Here is a 21,053-nt window from a genome sequence, read left to right as displayed (position 1 = left end):
AGAAAATGGCAACCCACTCCAGTATTCTTGCCTGGGAAATCCCATGGACAGAGGCGCCTGCAGGCTACAGTCCATGGGGTCGCAAAGAGTTGGATATGACTGAGCACGCATGCACACTAATAGGCATGATGAAAACAGATGTTGGCACATGGAGTCTGTCCATGTGGAGTGTTTGCCCTCAGGAGACTCTCTCACATAACCCAGTGACCATGTGGTGAGAAGCCCAACCTAGCCTTGTAGAGAGGCCATGTGGAGGGCCATCAAGACCTTGGCTGATAGCTCCAAGTGAGTTCCTAGCAAGCATCAATTTGCCAGCATACGAATGAGGATTCTTGGAACTGGATCTTTTAGCCATAATTAAGCTGCCAGAACTGATGTCATGTGAAACAGAAAGGAACTGTCCCATCAGGTCCTGTTCATATTTCAGAGTTATAAGCAAACAAAATGACTCTTGTTGTTTTAAGACACTAAGGATTTGGAGTGATAATTGAAACAATAAATGCTTTTGTACGGGAGGTAGCTGAAAAATTAGAAGTAAGAAATTATTTTGTGTATTAGTAATTTCCATGTTCTCTAGTAAAAAAAAAAACAAAAAAAAAAAACAAAAAAAAACTTAAGCATTACAGAGCCAAGATCACAAGCTCTGAAACAGGCCACATTTGTGTTAAAACTCTGACTCTGTCATTTACTAACTAGATAATCATAGACCAAAAAACCAATCTGTGAACTTAAGTTTCTTCTTTCACACAGCAAGCATTGAAAGAACTACCTCCCAAGTTTATTGTGAAGACAACTACTACACATAAAGTACTGGAAACAAAGTCTGCACTCAACAAACAAATGGTAATACTGTTGTTACCATTTTGTATAATTAGTAATCATTCAACTGTTTTTGGAGCACCAACTATGTGACAAGCATATGATGGGTGGCAAGGATACAAAGATAAGCATATCCCTACTCTGTACTTTCTGAGATCTTGTAGTCTATTAACTGCATTAAATTCATCAGAGGAAAGCCACAAGTTTAGTGAAAGTGTTAGTTGCTCAGTCGTGTCTGACTCTTTGCAATCCCATGGACTGTAACCAGCCAGGATCCTCTGTTCATGGGATTCTCCAGGCAAGAATACTGGAGTCGGTTGCCATTCCCTTCTCCAGGGGATCTTCTCCACCCAGATAGAGAACCTGGGTCTCCTGCATTGCAGGCAGATTCTTTACCATCTAAGCCACTAGAGAAGCCCACAAGTTTAATACGCAGGTCTATCAAGGAAACCTCATTGAAATGCATAGTCTGGGAGAGTTTCCCTAATAAACATTTAAAGTGAGTCCAAAAAAGATAATAAGGAGGTATTAGGCAGGTGAAGAATGCTCAACAGATTGTTATGGATGGAGGAAAAGCAGTATGAGACTGAAGGAGGAGAAGACTTGTACATTCTTAGAGCTGAAAGAAGGCTGCTGTGGTCTACTCAGCAAGCAGGTGTGGCATATAATAAGAGATTAAGATATATGCCTTTTTCATAATAGCTAGCACAGAACACCTATCCTGAGAGGCTAGGCATACATTACTATAGCCATGCTGTTACCAATTGCCAACAATGTGCAAATACTACCTAGGAAATAGAAATTAATGACATATGAAGCAAATAATTTCCAAAATGTGGTCCGCAGGTTTGTGCCATGCCATGAATAATAAATTTTAGTGCCTGGAGATGCAGCAAGAAAAACAGGACAATGTAGAGAACTTTAATAAATTCATTCGATTTTGAATTTTATAATTGTGTCCTTATTAGTTTTTTGTGAAATAATAGTGATGATAGTCAATTTTATTTTCAATGTCTTTACCCAGAAAAATCAAAAGGGAGCAACTCTATTGCACCCCAAAAACTACTTTCATCTGACTTTGGGGTATCTTCTTGTGGTCTGTGAAATATACAAGTCTAGGAACAACTGACTTAAAAGGCAGCAGTATCTAGATTGCTTTTTACCTTAAACAATTGACTATTTTGTAAGAGGCAATAGTATAGAACAACCAGAAGTAGAGCCTCCTGCATCCTCAAGCAGAAACTCATGAATCTTTGTTTGAAATTTTTGCTTATTAAAAAAAAGGTAATACATCAGGTTCTGAAAATTCGTATTCACATTCACACACATATAATATTCTTTATGTAGAAAATGCATTGAGGAAACAGCACTGTAATTTTTCCATGAAATATAAATGCCAAACTCATACATAATTTATATAACATAAAACCAACAGACCATGCAGGTTTGGTGTTTAATTATGATCCCTTGGTTCTTCCTGATGAGCACCATTAATCAGTCCAATCAGTGTCTGAAATGTCATATTTCTGTCTACAAATAAACACCTAACTGGAGGTATTAAAATATTTAATTGAAATGCGCTTTTGTACAAAGTACTTCTCAGCCTAAATGTAATAACTGGAATTTAAAAGCAAATAACCAAATGACTGACAAAACAATAATAATTTTTTTCTGAGATTTTTCAAGATATATGGGAAAGTATAATTTTAAGCATCTTGACCTTTTGCTCAAATAAAACTTCCTCCTGTTTAATTAGTTCATGATTCCTTTTTAAAGACAACCTCTAAAGTTGCTACTTTAATACCGATAAACCTAGAAGGGACTTTTGTGCTTTAATGTAATTGTGTATTAGAATACTCAACCTGCTGGATATCCAAAAGCTGGAACAATCTCTCGATGGCTGCACACTTTCTAATGCCCCAAGAGCCCCTCCATGTTTTCAAAGAGAAATAAAGTCGACTGATAAGACAGGCTGTAAGCATTGAGGCTTAAGGTTCTTTTTTTCCTTTACAAATCTCATTCTACAGCAGCTCTATCACATCACCATAACAACACAAAACTATGGAACATTTTCAAATGGCTTGAAGGGGGCATTTTCTCCATGGAGGCAACAAACATTTATAAAGTAAACATTACCATTTGTTTCCTCAAAAGGTGACCGAAAACCTGATTTTGGCTCTGCTCCTATCACCCTAGACACAGCCTTGTCGTTTGTTACCATCTCCATGGTCTCCTCTCTAGTAGCAGAACAAGCTCAACCAGAGGCTTCTCCCAGTCTCGCCCATCACGTTCCTCACGGCAGAGCCAACTCCCATCAATCACTGCTCACTCTCAATTATCTCTGCCCTGTAATCCCTCTGGACAGGAAACTTCAATATTGTACTGGATTCCAGTCTGCCTTACAAATATCATCTGGTAATTTCACCCATAAATATGCTTCAAATGCCAGTCGTTTATTAATTCAAAACGAAGCACCACTACTACTATTGCTCCTTGCTTCCTAGTAGTTCTATTCACTGTATATCCTTACTGACCATGTGCAGGATAAATGGATAGACATCAATATAGCACAGTGGTTAACAGCATGATCTTTAAGTCTGAATTAAGTCGGAGTCCTAGCTTCAAGATCTATTAGCTGTCAAACTTTGGACAAGCTATTTAGACTCTCTAAACCTTGTGTTCTTCATCTATAAACCATAGATGTTAGTACCTATCTTAAATGTTTCTTGTTAGGATCACGGCAGGACAGCTATCTAACACGAAAAAAGGGTCTAAGAGATGTTTGTTTTTGTAATCACTGTTCATTTCATTCACTCATCAACTATTTTCTGAGCACTTACTATGTTCCTGGCATCCTCCAAAGGTTGAGTAATGAGTGGTGAATAAAAGAGACATGGTCTTTGTACCCTATGCAGCTTACACCTTAGTGGGAGAGAAGCACAATAAACGAATAAGTATCTAATTATTCAATACAAACAACAAAGGCCTGAGAGGAAAACAGGTGCTGTAATAGAGGACACCAGAGAAAGAAGGAGGGGGTAATCGGGAAGGGCTTCCTGGGTAACGTTATCATTAAACTGTGACCTGAAAGATGAGGAAAATACCCAGTGAAGAGTGGAAAAAGGCAGAAGACAGAGGCTGAGTGGGAAGGCATTATTAAGTAGACTGTGGGTCTCAAGCTTGTTTATTAAGAAGGGCTGACCAGACTGAAAGATTTTCAGAAGCCAGAAAATGCAGAATCTTGTAGGACATGAGAAGAAATTTGGCTTTTACTCTAAGTTCAGTGGGAACATTGAGAAGGGTTTTTTTTTTTTTAACTTAATACAGAAAGTTTAATTTTATTTTTATTATTTATTTAGCTGCACTGGATCTTAGTTGTAGCACGTGAGATCTTCACTGGGTCACTCAGGATCGTTTGTTACAGCACACGGACTCTCTAACTGCTGCCCATGGGCTAGTAGTTGTGGCAAGCAGGCTTAGTTGCTCTGTGGCATGTGGGATCTTAGTTCCCTGACCAGGGATCAAAATAACATCCCTCCATTGCAAGACAGATTTTTAACCACTGAACCACAGGGCTTTCTGGGTGGCTAAGCTGTAAGAAATCCGCCTGCCAATGCAGGAGACACAGGCTCAATCTCTGGGTTGGGAAGATGCCCTGGAGAAGAAAATGGCAATCCACTCCAGTATTCTTACCTGGGAAATCCTACAGCGAGAGGAGCCTGGCGAGCTACAGTTCATGGGGTTGCCAAGAGTTGGCAAGTGAACAACCACTGAGAAGTTTTAAGGAGGAGAGTGGCATGATCTGATTTCTGCTTTTAGGAAATTACTCTGGTTATCATGTGATCATTTGGAAAAACGCAAAAGAAGTGGATGGGGACAAGTTAGGAAGCTGTTGGAATAGTCCAGGAAGGAGGTCATGGTGACTTAGGCTTAGGTGCCTAAGGCGCCAAGGTGCCAGTAAAATCAAATCTCACCATGATATTGAGTGGAGGAGGGAAGTGTTGTGGCTGACTTTAATTTCTTCTTGTTTTAGTCCTATAACTATCACCAGCCAGGCTTTAGGCTCCCAAAAGAAGGGGCTGCAGAATAATAATTTTAGATGTTCACATTAAATATTTTCTTATAATTATTCAGTTATTCTCTAACAATCTTGTCAAAAGACTACTCAACACATTTTCCCATTTACATCAGTACTCCCCAAATCCTGCAGTAAAACTAGGAAAGAGTAAAAATGCTTCATCATCATGAAAACTTTACAGCACCAAGCTCAGATGCTAGTAATCCGTGAAGTCTTGTTTTCATATCATCTAATGCAAGAAAAATTACTGAGCCTCCCTTATACGAAATTTGTTTTTTCCTTTACCTGGAAGCTTTAAGGATTCTCTACATGACTTAATTTGCTTCAAATTTATACATGCCTACTTTCATTCCCTTGTAAACAACACCAACAGATGGTATGGAATATTTGGTTGCAGAATAATTAAGCCTGAATTTGGTGAGAACTCAAAGATTAAAGTTATTCTTAGCAAAACAAGCAATCCACTGCCAGGACTGTAAAGCATTTAATAATTTATATCAAAAGAACACCTAAGGAAGCACCCCAAGTGACTTGCAGATCTGAGTTCAAAACCATATACACCTGAAATAAGACCCGTGTACGCTCACCCACAAATACTATCTTGACGCCATAAAAGAGGTGAGTGACTTCATCCTTCTGCCTGTCAGGGATTCGATTATGAAACTAATTTCAATCACCATTTGATGTATATTCCATCAAAATGCAGGCCGACAAGTTATGTAACATGTTCTGGCTATTTAAATATCCTAATGGGATTTTTAACTGTGGTGATGCTTTTGAACTGTGGTGCTGGAGAAGACTCTTGAGTCTCTTGGACTGCAAGGAGATCCACCTAGTCCATCCTAAAGGAAATCAGTCCTGAATATTCATTGGAAGGACTGATGCTGAAGCTGGAAACTCCAATACTTTAGCCACCTGATGCAAAGAGCTGACTCATTTGAAAAGACCCTGACATTGGGAAAGATTGAAGGCAGGATGAGAAGGGGACGACAGAGGATGAGATGGTTGGATGGTATCACCGACACAATGGACATGAGTTGGAATAAACTCCGGGAGTTGGCCATGGACAGGGAGGCCTGGTGTGCTGCAGTCCATGCGGTCACAAAGAGTCGGACATGACTGAGAGACTGAACTAAACTGAACTGAATGAGATTTTTCTCAACAAGTGGGAGCAAGGCAATTCTACTCCTCCTACTATGTCCAGAAAACAGTGAACAGAAGGATGTGCTCTGTGCGTACTCAGTCACACCCAACTTTTTGCCACACAATGGAGTGTAGCCCACCAGGCTCCTCTGTCCTTGGAATTTTCCAGGCAAGAACACTAGAGTGGGTTGCAATTTCCTTCTCCAGGGATCTTTCCCAAACAGGGATCTTTCCAACCCAGGGATCAAACCCGCATCTCTTGCATCTCCTGCATTGGTAGGTGGATTCTTTACCATTGGCGCCATCTGGAAAGCCCTTAATAGGAGGATACTTGAGAAAATATCACAGGGTCATTTCACTGTCCCGTAGCTCAGCAGGTTGCAGTTTGGAACAACCAAAGAGACAATTCATCCTATCTGTTTTAGTCCCAGAATTATCTTTTTAAAAAAAATTTTATATCTAAAATCAGAAAACTGAGCCTTAAAGTAATTCAACCCAGATTAGGCAATTTTGATAGCAGAGAAGAGAAAATAAAAACACTGAAGAAAGCACAGTGTGTTGTCTGGAAAGATGAGATGTGGGTGTGGAACCAGACTAAGGGCAGCAACACAGAATGATGAAGCATTTGAAGAGAAGATGGAATGGGAGAATTCCAGAATTCCAGAGAAAAAGTTTTATCTAATAATTAAAATGGCATCCACCAGTTATCGAGCACATGCCAAGGGCCAGGCACTGAACTAGACACTTTATAATCTTATCTCTAATTCTTGCAGTAATGCTACAAAGCAGGTCTCCCATTTTTGATAAGGAATCAAATCTTCAGAAGGTTATACACCAGGCTTAACGTTCCTATAAGGGTTTCCCTGGTGGCTCCGATAGTAAAGAATCCCTGGGTTGGAAAGATCCCCCAGAGAAGAGAATGGCTACCCACTCCAGTATTCTTGCCTGGAGAATGTTTCTTTTAATATATTTAAATATTTTTTAAATCCCAGGGAGTTAAGGGACTAACTTAACTCAGGAACTAACACTTTTACTTAACAATCCTGCAGTGCTAGGATTTGATATTACACCTATCCCTCTGGCTGCCTGATAGGGTTGTTCAACCTACACAGCTGTATACAATGGCCTGGTTAAAGCCCAACTCTTTCTGCAAAAAGTTTAAGTTTTTCTTAATAATTTTATTTTTTTATTTTTGGCTGTGCTGGGTCTTCGGTGCTGTGAAGGCGTTTATCTACTTACGGCGAGTAGGGGCTACTCTCCATTGCAGTGCTCAGGCTCCCATTCTGGTGGCTTCTCTTGTGGTGGAACGCAAGCTGTAGGGCACACCACCTTCAGTGCAGCTCCCTGGCTCTAGAGCACAGGCTCAGCAGTGGTGGAGCACAGGTCAGTTGCTCCATGGCATATGGGATCTTCCTGGATCAGGGATCGAACCTGTGTCTCCTACACCGGCAGGTGGACTCTTTTATCACTGAGCCACCAGGTAAGACTTTGATTAAATTTTAAACACTGAGCCCTAAGCTCAAAGCTGTAGTCCTAAGGTGAATTTGACAAGAAGCAAGCATTTTCATGGAAGGAAAACCATACTGACACATTTTCAGAAATATGGCAGAGTAGTTCAGGGAAACCTTGACAGGGAGACCAAGGTGACTCCCTGGAATTTAAAATATATTTAAATATATTTATTTTTTAAATATTTTTAAAATATAGATTTAAATATATATATAAATATTCTAAATTCTGGGTGATATATATATATATTTTTTAATTTTTATTTACTTATTTATTTTGGCTGTGCTGGGTCTTCATTGCTGTTCAGACTTTTCTCTATTTGCGGTGAATGGGGGGCTGCTTCGTAGTGGCAGTGTTTCTGCAACATAGTTGTGATGTAGTTGTAGTGGGTTTCTCACTGCTGCGGCTTCTCTTGTGGAGCACGGGCTCTAGGGCACATGGGCTCAGTAGTTGTGGTTCCTGGGCTGTAGAGGACAGGCTCAATAGTTATGGCTCAGGCACATGAGTTTAGTTGCTTTGCCACATGTGGGATCTTCCTGGATCAGGGACTGAACCCGTGTCTCCTACATTGTCAAAGAGATTATATACCACTGAGCCACGAGGGAAGCCTTGGGTGATCTATTTTGAGCAAAAGGACCAGACAAAGAGAAGAGGCTGCAGAACTACACATGGTGGCTGGCTTTATGAAGAGTGTGCCAGATGCCATCAATGGTCCTCTAATATCCATCACTTCTTTCTCTTAGGAACAGAACCCCACAGCTCAGGGACTTCTTTCTTTTAGCAACAGAACCCCATAGTTTAGGGACTTCCTTGTTGACTCAGACAGTAAAGAATCTGCCTGCAATGCAGGAGACCCAGGTTTAATCTCTGGGTTGGGTAGATCCCCTGGAGAAGGGAATGGCTACACACTCCAGAATTTGTGCCAGTACAATCCCATGGACAGAGAAGCCTGGCGGGCTACAGTCCATGGGGTCGCAAAGAGTCAGACACGACTGAGCAACTGACACTCAAACTCAAACTCCCCCTAGTTTTAGCTAGGTTTGGCTGTTTGGCTAGATACTTTCCCAGCCTCCTTGACAGCTAGCTTCCAAACAATGGAATTTTCGGTTGAATTTTCGGTTGACATCTGTCAAATTAAAAACAAATCTGGATTTTAGTCAAAAGGATTATTATGAAAGTGCTGGGGAGGGATGACCGCAATGGGAGGAAAGAGAACTACTACAACAGGGAGAGCATTCTGACTGCACGAACTGCACGTGTCAGGCAAAACAGGTTTCTTCCACCAAGAGGAGGAAATCTAGGCTAAAAAGAACCAGGCATAGGATAGTGGATGGAATGGTGGCAAAGTCAGAGAGTAGATCAAAGAATGTTTCACTCTGAGTCCAGCTTGTTTTTTGGGAGACATTTAAGGAGGGACTGTACCCGAGTTCAGACTGAAGGCAGATCAAATTTCAAGGGGCACAAGGGAAAGAGAAAATCTTAACCAAAGCTTGGTTAATAAATATTTTGTTCCTAGTGATCACTGGAGACAAAACAGTTCAGTGAATCAGTTAGGAAGCAAAGAATGGGAATGTGGAGAGTCAGTGTCTGGTCCTGTAATACACAAACAAGAGGGGCCTCCTTGAGTCCTTACCTAAACCATGGGTAAGGGGGGTTCTTTGCAGTAAGCTGTTTCTCAGAACAGAAAGAGAAGGAGGGATTTATTTAACCATCACTGGTTTCCAGAATCCCAGGGCTCTGGTAAAGTTTGGCACGGTCATAATCTTAAGAGGAATCTGTACTTCCTCTTTGGCCTGTTAGGGGTTGGAGCTGCAATTTGGTGGTGACGAGTCACCCTCAGGGAGGGTATAACCTGAGATGGGAGGAACCTGGGTGCCTGCATGGTTTTATGGAACAAAGCTGTCGACTTGCCCTGGTCAGCTCACCTACTTTTAGACTATCAAGAAAGAGAGAAATAAGCTTCCTTCTAGTTTGCCATGTTTTATTTTCAAGTCTCCTACTTACAGCCACTTTGCCAGTACTCTCATGAATAAAAACAATCCCTGCAAACAAGAAATTTTTGTGTTTTTGACATCACAGGCACCCTGTAAGCATCATCTTCAAATATGAGAGTTAATATTAAACACAGAGCTCCCTTGCCAGTATTCATATTCTCATTAATCTATGAATGCCAGAAGCATCAAATGCTCAATTTTACTCTTCTTTTTCTATGTCATACAGGAAAAGAATTCTGTTTCAGTTCCTGAAATGAACAAAAAAACCTTCCATTCACATAGCAATGGAACATTACAAAAGACACACTTATTTTGGACTAAATAATATATGTCAATATGAGTTTTTGTGGTATTGTGGGGCTTTTTGAAAGCAGCTTAAAATGACATAATGTTCTACCATTTGATTCAAATGGCCTTTAAGTCAGTAATACACTCCTTTATTGGAAATGTAGACATGGGAAGATACCGAAGTTTGACCAAGAGTGTTTAAAAGAACAAACTAATCACAATTAACCATATACTACTCTATGTCAGACATAGTAAGGTACCTGTTAAAGGTTGTTCCCAAAGGGAGCAGACACGTGATATGCCTTGCTAACTGAACAATTACATGTATGCCTGCTGTTAGTGGACCAGCTCCTCAAATTCCAAAGGTCTTTCCTTCCTTATTTAAATTTCTCAAACAGGCTTAATAACATAAATAAGAGTTATTGATTAGTCTAGGTTCCTCTAGTGAAAGAATAGTCCAACATCAAAACTGCCTAGGAAGGTTGTTTGTTCAACTTAATCTAAATAAAGAATTGGTTAATAATAATCACTGCAGGCTCTTTGATTCACTGGATCATTGAATTCACTGTCTCCGTTGAGTTCTTAATGATTTTCAAATACATTTTGGAGAAGTTACCTATCCTAGCGAAAAATGAGCCTTTATGGTTTTAATTTCCTGCATCTCCTCTGTATTTTGTGTGCAACCTTAATACATTGTGAAATTATTCCAAATCTTTACTGTCCATTCTTTCCCTTTTTAAAAAGGTCCAAGAAGAGACATGAGACATACAGCCAAATTTATGTTATCATTTTTCACCTAAGTACTCAGAGTTTCAAAAGCATTCTTTCCTCTCCCAAATCACCTCTTCCCTAGTGGCTTCTGAAAAGTTCTACTTAAATGCATAAGCTCCCCACTGGGGACATTATCAATTAAGAACTTCTCTCTGCTCCAGGCCTTTAACTTTGAAGTAATTCAACAATTTTTTACATATTAAAAACAATCTCACTTCCAGAAGCCTTGGTGTTTCTCGCTGATGCAAGAAAAGAGAAAAGGTCATCTTTTTTGTATAGTAGTACCGACAAAGGAGAAGAAGAGCACTAAGCCCTAAAGAATTCACTGCAACTTTTTTCTTTTTCGTTTAAGCTTAAAACCTTACCTATCATTACAAAGCAAAACAGAAATGTACCTGTCATTAGACTAAATTTGCTGATAAATAAGTACTCTTCTGCTTTTGAAAATCCTTTACAAAGAAGATTAACAAAAGCAGTTCCTACAAGGTAATTATTATACTGATACATGCTTTTACTTTTAAAACAAACCGATTTCCCATGTTCTTACTTTGAGGGGATAATGCTAAAGTCCACAAGAAGAAATCTTGTGGAAATGACATAACCTGAGTTAGACATATTCCAACGTTTTTCTCAGATGTTCCAGGTCCTTTCTTAAATACTGTGGATTCAGTATGTAATAAGACATGCAACTGAGTCGAGGACAGTTGGAAGTTCCTCTGTATGTGTTGTTCAAAAAATAATAATTTTGTAAGTCTATGTGACAAAACTGTACAATTGTTCGGCTACTGTTAAACAGTATTCTCTCCGGCAGTTGTCTAAGAGAACATGACGTAGTACTCAACGAACAATTACTGAATTCAAAGGATGGTTGACCTGTAACAAAGCTTGCATATATTCCTTGGTTTAAAATACCTGCTCTTTTAAACAACTGATTCTCCAAAAAAAAGTGGATACAAAATTGATTTTTAAATTACTGAGTCCCTACAAATACGTCAGTGGGATGTGAACACTTCTAATCAGCTGCAACCATTGGACAAGTTTTCTTACCTCTCAGAGTCACTGTCTTCCCGGATGCTCAGCAGGCCGCAGCTAGCCCTCACGATAATTTCCGGTAGGGGCGTCTCTCAGCACTGCCGCTTGGGGGTGGGGCCTGCAGAGGGCGGGGCTGGCAGAGGTGGGCTGGCCGGGGCAGAGCTTGCGTGTGCGTGCGCGCTCTGGCCTGCAGACTCTGTGGTCAGAGGACTGTAGCCCGTCAGTCTCCTCTGCCCATGGGATTCTCCAGCTAAGAATACTAGAGTGGGTTGCCATCTCCTCCTCTAGGGGATCTTCCTGACCCAGGGAGAGAACCCGCATCTCTAGCGTCCGCAGATTCTTTAAAACTAGAGCCACCAGGGAAGGCCAAGGTTGGAGCTTGCCTGATGGAATTGATAGCACCAAGGCGAGGCTCCTAGCTGAAGTGAGTTGGAAAGTCTTGGGGTGAAGAGCCTTAACCAAACGTTCAGTTTTGAAAATTTCTCTAGTTTAGCCTGCGACACATGATTAGAGTCAACAATTTGAAGTGGCCAGCTCACATGATGCATTCTATGAACCTCTTGAAAGCTTTAACATTCGGAGACCTGATCATGAAACCCTGTGGGATAAATTGGATGACTATTACACAATTGTCAAGGAACGCTGCTGCTGAATCAAAGTCAGGCCACAGGTCTCAATGCCACTAAAACATGCGGTGATGGTCAGAAGGCCAAGATCCATGATCACTTGAGTTGAATCTCTGATGTAAAATGTATGCTAGGAATTCTCTACTGCAGGGATCCCCACTCTCGGAGCTGCATCTCAGTACCTCCTACCAGATCAGGGGCAGCATTAGAGAAGAAATAAAGTAAAGTGCACAATAAATGAAATGCACTTGAGTCATCTTGTAAACCATTTCCTTCACCTCAGGTCCCTGAAAAAATTGTCTTCCAGGAGATCCGTCCCTGCTGCCAAAAAGGTTGGGACCATTGCTGGGACCGTTGCTTTGGTACCCTATGCATCAGGTCAATAACGTCCAGCAGTTTAAGCAGGATCCACGATGCACAACGTGTCTTTACTCTATTTTCAATGTACACACAGGGCATGAGATCCTCTGCTGTGAAGAATAGGGTCATCTCCAAATAAGTGCAGGAACATGGTCATCTTCAGTTAAGTCCAGTGTTGCTTTATCTCCTTTACCTGGTGAAAATTATTCTCTCAGGCCTGCAGATTATATATAACACTGATGTTGTTGTTGAGTTGCTAAGTCCTGTCCAACTCTTTTGTGATCCCATGAACTGTAGCCTGTCACACTTCTCTGTCCATGGGATTTTTCAGGCAAATATACTTCAGTGGGTTGCCATATCCTACTTCAGGGAATCTTCCCAACTCAGGGATTGAACCTGAGTCTCTTGCATTGTTAGGCAGATTCTTTACCACTGAGCCACCAGGGAAGCCCATAACACTGATGAAGTCTCTTTAGTTCAGAACTTTTTATTTTGTGTACAAGGCATTTACCATGTACCTGACTTTAGTGTCTGGGAAAGAGGAAGCATGTGTAATAATGGCAACACAGAGCTGCATTCGAGGTATCTGGAGGAGGGCATGGCAACCCACTCCAATATTCTTGCCTGGAGAATCCCATGGATAGAGAAGCCTGGTGGGCTACAGTCCACAGAATGCAAACAGTTGGACGCAACTTAGCATGGACAAAAATCAAAGTACACAAAAATCAAAGTACTAGATTGGAAAAAATAAAAAGAAAATTGGACTAATATTAATGATGGTGATTAAATCAGACAATGCACACACTATGCCCAGCATTGCACCAGGCATGCAGTACATACGCATTTGATGGTAATAATTATTTTCTTTTACAAGAGTGAAAGGAAAAATTTATTCTACATGGTGACATTGTTCTGATTCTGAGGGAAAGTAATGAATTTTTGTAATATGCATGAACTTTTCATCTTACATATACATGTTGCAGTCTCTCTCCTCTTTTTTTTTTTTTTTTAGAAGAATAAGATAGAAGGGAACCAAATACCTGACTAGGAAACACCTGCCTCCTTTCACCTGACCTTCCAGGACACCCCCTTGCTCTCAGATCACTGTCATTTCCACTGCTTTTGTCTGATTTCTGCCTGTTGATCTCCATTTGGCTTGGCTCTCGCGGAGCCACCTGCAAGGCTTTTGTTTCTCCACCTATTGAGTCTCCCTTTGAGTTGAAGAAAGAAAAGATTTCCAAAGTCTGAACCAAAACATTTTTTTAAGTATCTAACAATAAAAGGGGCATGAAACTATTTACCGACTTCACTTACATCCAGTAAAATTTCCATTTACAGGGTGTTGCATTAAGTTGATTGCTTTCTTCTCTGTAAATAAAGACTTAAATTTCAGCTCACAGGAAAAACTGATACTGAGAGAAGCCTCCCATAAAATGATACCAGCAGCACCAGACAGGGAAATGTTCAAGGCAGGGTGGTGAGGAAAACAAAACTTAGATGGAAACCATCACTGCATGTTTTATTTTAGAGTAATAATTAATCAAAAAACAGAGTAAATATCAAGTTTCCTTGGCCACAAGGCCACTTTTCATTGTTTCTTAGGGTGATCCTGAATAGAGATATTGTACAATCCATACTGGGCTTCCCTGGTGGCTCAGGGATAAAGAATCTACCTGCCAATGCAAGAGATGTGGACTTGATCTCTGGGTCAAGAAAATCCTGTGGAGAAGGAAATGGCAACCTACTGCAGTATTCTTCCCTGGGAAATCCCATGGACAGAGCAGCCTGGCAAAGCAACCAAACAACAACAAATAACAGCAACCCATTTTAGGGAGAGAAACTGGCTGCTCTCAACTCTAACCACAGCATATGTAAAATAACAGGCTCTGATATTCTTCTGGAAGTTTCTACTTCATTTTTTTGGAAACTATAAAAAGAAATCTCTTTTGTTGCTGCAGTTCTGCTGCTCTAGATGCTTTGTATTGCTTCCCTTCAGTCGGGTTCTTAAGAGAAGAGCTTTATCCTGCATACCTATTAGCAAAGAAAAGGGTCTTAGAATCCTTATACAAAAGAATTATTCTGTAGAGGTGCAGGCCATAGGTTTATATTCATTCCTGGTTTCTCAGGTGACCTATCACTTATAACAAACTTTTCGAAGAGATTAGAAAAAAAGATGGTGGGATTAAAGAAGAATTTGAAAGCTCACTGAATCCAATAACCCAAGAAGAACTTTAAAAGAAAGAAAAAAATCAAGCATTAAGAGAGACAGAGTGGTTTCTAAAATAAACAAACAGGGATCTGCCTTAATAAAGTAGTTGACAGCTTCTCTCCCTCTTTTCCAGGCTCAGCCACTAGCAACAAAGAAAAGGGCTCGTTTGCACAGCTGTTGCCCAAAGAACTGAACAAAAGGCTGAAACTTTAACTTGAATTTGAAAGAAAAAAAAAATCAACTGACAGAACAGAAGCACAAATATCAGGGAAGTCAAGAGAGACAAGAACTTCATGAGGTCAGTAAGAAGAATTTTCTAAAGTGTAAATTTCCTGGGAGCTCAAAGGAGACTGGAAACCAGAGTCTGATAGAGGCCCAGAGGATGAGTTCTGGAAGTTCCTAACCCCACACTGCCACTCATCAGAGTGATGATCACAACAGCAGGGAGAAACCCATTGCCCGAGATGGTGGAGTGGAAAAGGCATCAACTCACTCAGAGTTCAGAAGCTGGAGATCAGTTTGGTTCTCACTGTGAAAAGCTGGGGCCAAGTGAGGGATAATGTCAAGAAAGAGCTTGCCTGATAGTGCTTCTTCTCACTTCTAGAATCTGCCTCAGTATCTGTCTCTGTCATGGAAAGAGATAGGATTCAGGAAAAATACAAGAAGGTAGTAATTTATTTATATCTCCTTCATTTTAGATGTTTTTCTCATCCTTCATTTGTTTAACAATCTATTAAGCTTCACAAAAGAAAAGGCAACTGTGCATTTACAAGGAAAGACTCTTGGGAAAATAAGCAATATGCTGGTTTAGGCTATTTATTATTTATAGACTGTCGATCTCCAGAACAGGTTGAAGCATGCATACAATAGAAACTATGAAGACACAAAAACAATTAGAACATTACACCAGCAGTCAAAAAACAAGACGGCAGGATCTCACAGACAAGGAGGGGGAAGAATTGTACCAGAGAATATAGAAATAGGCTTCTTTGCTGTGTCAGCTATGACATACAGAACTAAAATTTAAGTTCAACTGCAGTGAGTTTGGTTCATTTTTTTTCCTGTTCTTTTCCAGCTGCAATAAGAAATGATGAAAAAATTTTGAATACAGCCCCAGATATAGTAATTAAATATTAATGACATATCTCCTACGTACTAGGTCCCTTTAGAGAGTCTTGAAGTCTGATGAGAAGTAGAAACAAAACCAAACAATCTCCATGTAGTATGATCAATTTGGGTTGAGTTTCTACCATATATGACTATGGGAGAGGTTTTGAGAAGCTAGGAGAAGAAAGCCTTCACTTGGTTGGGAAAGAGAGGAAAAGCATTATTAACACTTCATAGGAGTGACATATTGGCAGGGACTTAAAAGACCAGTTTTCCAAATGGAAAAGAAGGAGAAGGACAGTCCCCAAAGAAGGAGTGGACAGAGGAGGAAAGACCAGTGTGTTCAGGAAGATAGTGTGTTCAGGAAGTTTTCACCATTGGGGGCCTGGGGATAAAGTGGAAAGGTAGCTTGGAATCTCAAACAACTATGCAGAAGACACTGAAAAGCATTTCAACCAGTAAGTGAAACTTTCCTATTTCAGTTTTAGAAGACAATTTCATATTGTAATTTGAAGAGTGGATAGGAGTGAGACTGAAGAACTTCCCAGGCAGTACAGTGGTTAAGATTCCATGCTACCCAGAAGTTTAAAAACAGACCTTTTGAACTCTGTGGGAGAAGGCTAGGGTGGGCTGATTTGAGAGAATAGCATTGAAACATGTATATTACCATATGTAAAATAGATGACCAGTGCTAGTTTGATGCATGAAGCAGGGCACTCAAAGCCGGTGCCCTAGGACAACCCAGAGGGATGGGGTGAGGAGGGAGGTTGGAGAGGGCTTCAGGATGGGGGGAAACATGTACACCTGTGGCTGATTGATGTCAATGTATGGCAAAAACCACCACAATATTATAAAGTAGTTAGCCTCCAATTAAAATAAATTAATTAATTATTAAAAAAAATAAAAGATTCTGTGCTACCACTGCAGGGGGTGCATGACCAGATTCCTGGTCATGATCCCTGGTCAGGGAACTAAGATCCCACATGCCACAAGTGCAGCCAAAAAACAGAGTAAGAGTGAAATTAAAGTAAGGAAGCTGTTTTAGGGTTCTTCAAAGAAACAGAACCAAAAGGAGGTGTATATGTATATATAGAAAGAGGTTTCTTTTAAGGAATTGGCTCATAGAAGATGGCAAATCTAAAACCTGCCATTTGGGCTGGTGGGCTGGTAGGCTGAGACCTGAGAGAGCTGATGCCACAGTTCTAGCTGAAAGCTGTGTGCTCTACCACTCAGAAGAGTCATCCAGTATTGCAATGGAAGTCCAAAGGCAGAGTGCTGAGAATTCTCTCTTGTTCAGGGGAAGTGAGTCTCTTTGTTCTCTTCAGGCCTTCAACTGATTGGACAAGGCCCACCAAATTATAAAGAGCAATCTGCTTTACTCAAAATCTGCTCATTTAAATGTTAATTTTAGGTGGGCAGGGAGGTGGGAGGGAGGTTCAGGGTTTGGGGGAACACATGTATACCTGTGGCTGATTCATGTCAATGTATAGCAAAAACCATTGAAATACTGTAAAGTAATTATCCTCCAATTAAAATAAATGAAATAACTTTTTTTTTAAAAAAGCACCCTCCCAGAAACATTCAAACCAATGTGTGGCCAAATATTTGGGTACCTGTGGCCCAGCCAAGTTAACACATAAAATTAACCATCACAGAGGCTATTTGTGTATGTGTATTCAGTCACTCAGTTGTGTCTGACTCTTTGCAGCCCCATGGACTATAGACCACCAGTCTCCTCTGTCCATGGAATTTTCCAGGCAAGAATTCTGAAGTGTGTTGCCATTTTCTACTCCAGGGGTTCTTCCCAACCAAGGATCAAACCTGTGTCTCCTATTACTCCTGCATTGGCAAGTGTGTTCTTTACCACTACTGCCTCCTGGGAAGCCCATTAGTGTACACAGAGGCTATGTACACATATACTACATGTATATGTAGTATACGTGAGTGTACACATATACTACATGTATATGTAGTATACATGAGAGATGGTATACTGTCTGGACTGAGCGCAGAGTAATGGGGACAGAGAAAAATAAAATTTAGGGGAAAATTGAACATGAAGATGTAAAAGAGCACATTGTAAGGATAACATCAAGATTGTTAGTTTGAACAAAGATGTAGAGAAAAACAAAACAAATTCGATGGCTAGTAATCTCCAAGAATACATTTTTATTTTAGTTTCTTTTCTTTTTCTATAGCAAGTACAAGTTTCTTCTGCCTCCTGATGCCTGTATTTACAATTTGCATTTTTTTCTTATTACAAACTGCATCATCAGTTACTCTAAAAATCATTACAGTTGCAAAAGATATTTCATCAATCAAATTTCATGTGTGAAGATACACACTGTACTTTGAAAAATGCATTTTCTTAACTTCTGGAGAAACCTGGTAATTTGAATACACTTTTTTGCCCCTAACTTACCCAAACAAAATGTATAAACACATAAGAACAAGAATACATGAGAAACCATAACAAAGACATCCCTGGCGATCTGGTGCTTAAGCCTCTGAGCTTCTACTCTAGGGACACAAGGTTGATCCTTGGTTGGGGAACTATGATCCTACATGCCATGCATTGCAGCCAAAAAAAATTTTTTTAATAAAAGATAAAAATAAATAAACATGGTATTCCATTTAAAAAAAAAAAAAAAAGAAACTGCAACTGAGAGAAATAGTGACAAAATTTTGAAAACCAAAATTAAGTAGCTGAGTGACATATCACAGGTAAGCAAAAATCAAGAAATTAAATTCCCCCCACAAAATCCCAGAAAAACCCAGCAGTTGGTGAAATAAGATGCTTCTGAAAAGAGATGGGAGGTGTTCAAGGGGAGCAGAAGATCTAAAGAGAAAATCACCTAGATACCTAAATCAACTCCCTACAACTAGGTGTCTACCTGTCACCAACTCCAGCAGATCAGAGGTTTTCTCTTTGGAGAAAATGAAGCAAAAGGAACATGGACTTATCAACAGATTGGATAAAGAAGCTGTGGTACATATATACAATGGAATACTAATCAGCCATAATGCATAAAAAGAAATGCATTTGAGTCAGTTCAAATGAGGTGGATGAACCTAGAGCCTATTATACAGAATAAAGTAAGTTAATATCGTATATTAACACATATATATGGAATCTAGAAAGATAGTACTGACCAATCTGTTTGCAGAGCAGCAATGGAGACACAGACATAGAGAACAGACTTATGGACAAGGGTTGGGGAGTAGAGGGAGAGGGTGAGATGAATGGAGACAGCAGCATGGAAGCATATACACTAACACATGTAAATAGATAGCCAATGGGAGTTTGCTGTATGACTCAGGAAACTCAAACTGGGGCTCTGTAATAACCTAGAGGGGTGGGAATGGGCGGGAGGTGGGAGCGAGATTCAAGAGGGAGGAGATATATGTACACCTATAGTTAATTCATGTTGATGTTTGACAGAAATCAAGCCAATATTGTACAGCAATCATCAATCAATTAAAAATAAATAATTTTTTAATATAAAAGAATATGAACTTGAGGACAATAGACAGAGCTGGCAGCAAAAGATGCGTGTAATCATGAGAACCAGGATTAAATGAAAAATCTGCAGTCTGAATAGTAAAGACTCCAATGCCTTTTCCCCGTTTGTTCCCAGCATGCAGCAGCTTAAACAATAAGCCTCAAGCAAGAGATAAACTCTGATCAACCCAGAAGACCCACAGGGGCAGATAGCTGGAGATTCCCCACTGAAAGACACAGGTTCCATGCTAATTATCCAGCAATGAAGCCGACATTTGACACACCTCTCAGATACACACAGAAATTTCAATCAGCTTTTTACTGCCTTACAGTTAAACCTAAAAGCACTGCCAAGGATCACTGAGCATGCAGAAGGCTTTTAATATGAAAGTAGAAGGCAAAACTGGAGAAGGCAATGGCAACCCACTCCAGTACTCTTGCCTGGAAAATCCCATGGGCACAGGAGCCTGGTAGGCTGAAGTCCATAGGGTCTCTAAGAGTCGGACACAACTGAGCGACCTCATTTTCACTTTTCACTCTCATGCATTGGAGAAGGAAATGGCAACCCACTCCAGTGTTCTTGCCTGGAGAATCCCAGGGACGGGGGAGCCTGGTGGACTGCCATCTATAGGGTCGCACAGAGTCGGATACGACTGAAGCGACTTAGCAGCAGCAGCAGCAGCAGAAGGCAAAACAGGTAAAAGGAAAAAAGATGACCTACAACACAAGAAGCAAGAGAAAATGTCTTAAACCAAACCCCAGTGTTCCCAGGTAGAGAAAAGAAAATATTACATCCATTAAATAAAAACAGGACACTTTTTTTTAAAACAAATAATCCTTAGAGAACAAGCACTCTTAAAATTAAAAAATAGTAGAAATAAACATTTCAATAAAAGTGTTGGAAAATGAAGCTGTCAAAAGGAAATAAAACCATCTGTAAGTAAATATATATATATATATATATATTTACTTCTATATATATATATATATAGAAGTTAAGAAAAAGAAAACTGGCAAGAAAGTTGAACCTTCAGGTGGCAGAAGCTCCAGAATGAGAGAACAGAGCAATGGATAAGCAGAAATTGTCAAAAAGAAAACACCAAGGCTGATTCATGTTGAGGTTTGACAGAAAACAACAAAATTCTGTAAAGCAATTATCCTTCAATAAAAAAAAATAAATTTTAAAAAAGAGAAGAAAACACCAAGAAAAGTTCCCAGAACTTATGAAGGTAAGTTTTAAGGTGGAAGGAGCCTAGGGCCCCACTGAGCACTGGCCCAATCGAAACATACATATATACACCAGGAATATTATAGGAAAACTTCAAGATATTAGGAATAAGAAAGCCCTAAACACTTCCGTTGGAGAAGGGAATGACAACCCATTCAGCATTCCTGCCTGGAGAATCTTATGGACAGAGAAGCCTGGCAGGATACAGTCCATAGGGTCACAAAGAGTCCGACAAGACTAAGTGACTAACACTTTCACTTCCAGAGAGAAAAGCAGATTACATACAAAGTTAGAGGGAATGAAAATTATACTGGCTGTTCAAGAATTCCTGGAAGTTACAAAACAGTCAAATTATAGAGGAAAATGATTTGCACCTTAGAGGTCTAA

General features: G+C 40.0%; 1 long non-coding RNA gene across 1 annotated transcript in view; it reads right to left on the bottom strand.

The window, feature by feature from the left end:
• LOC133248042 (uncharacterized) overlaps positions 1–11,826 on the bottom strand; it is a 276,384-nt gene extending 264,558 nt beyond the window's left edge. The window contains exon 1 of the long non-coding RNA XR_009736602.1: positions 11,650–11,826. This is a non-coding gene — a long non-coding RNA (uncharacterized LOC133248042). The remainder of the gene's footprint in view (positions 1–11,649) is intronic.
• Positions 11,827–21,053: the final 9,227 nt, after the last annotated feature.

This window comes from Bos javanicus, chromosome 5 (genome assembly GCF_032452875.1).
Source record: "Bos javanicus breed banteng chromosome 5, ARS-OSU_banteng_1.0, whole genome shotgun sequence".
Lineage (NCBI taxonomy): Eukaryota > Metazoa > Chordata > Mammalia > Artiodactyla > Bovidae > Bos > Bos javanicus.
Note: the sequence above shows the minus strand (reverse complement) of the source record. Positions and strands in the feature narration are given on the sequence as shown.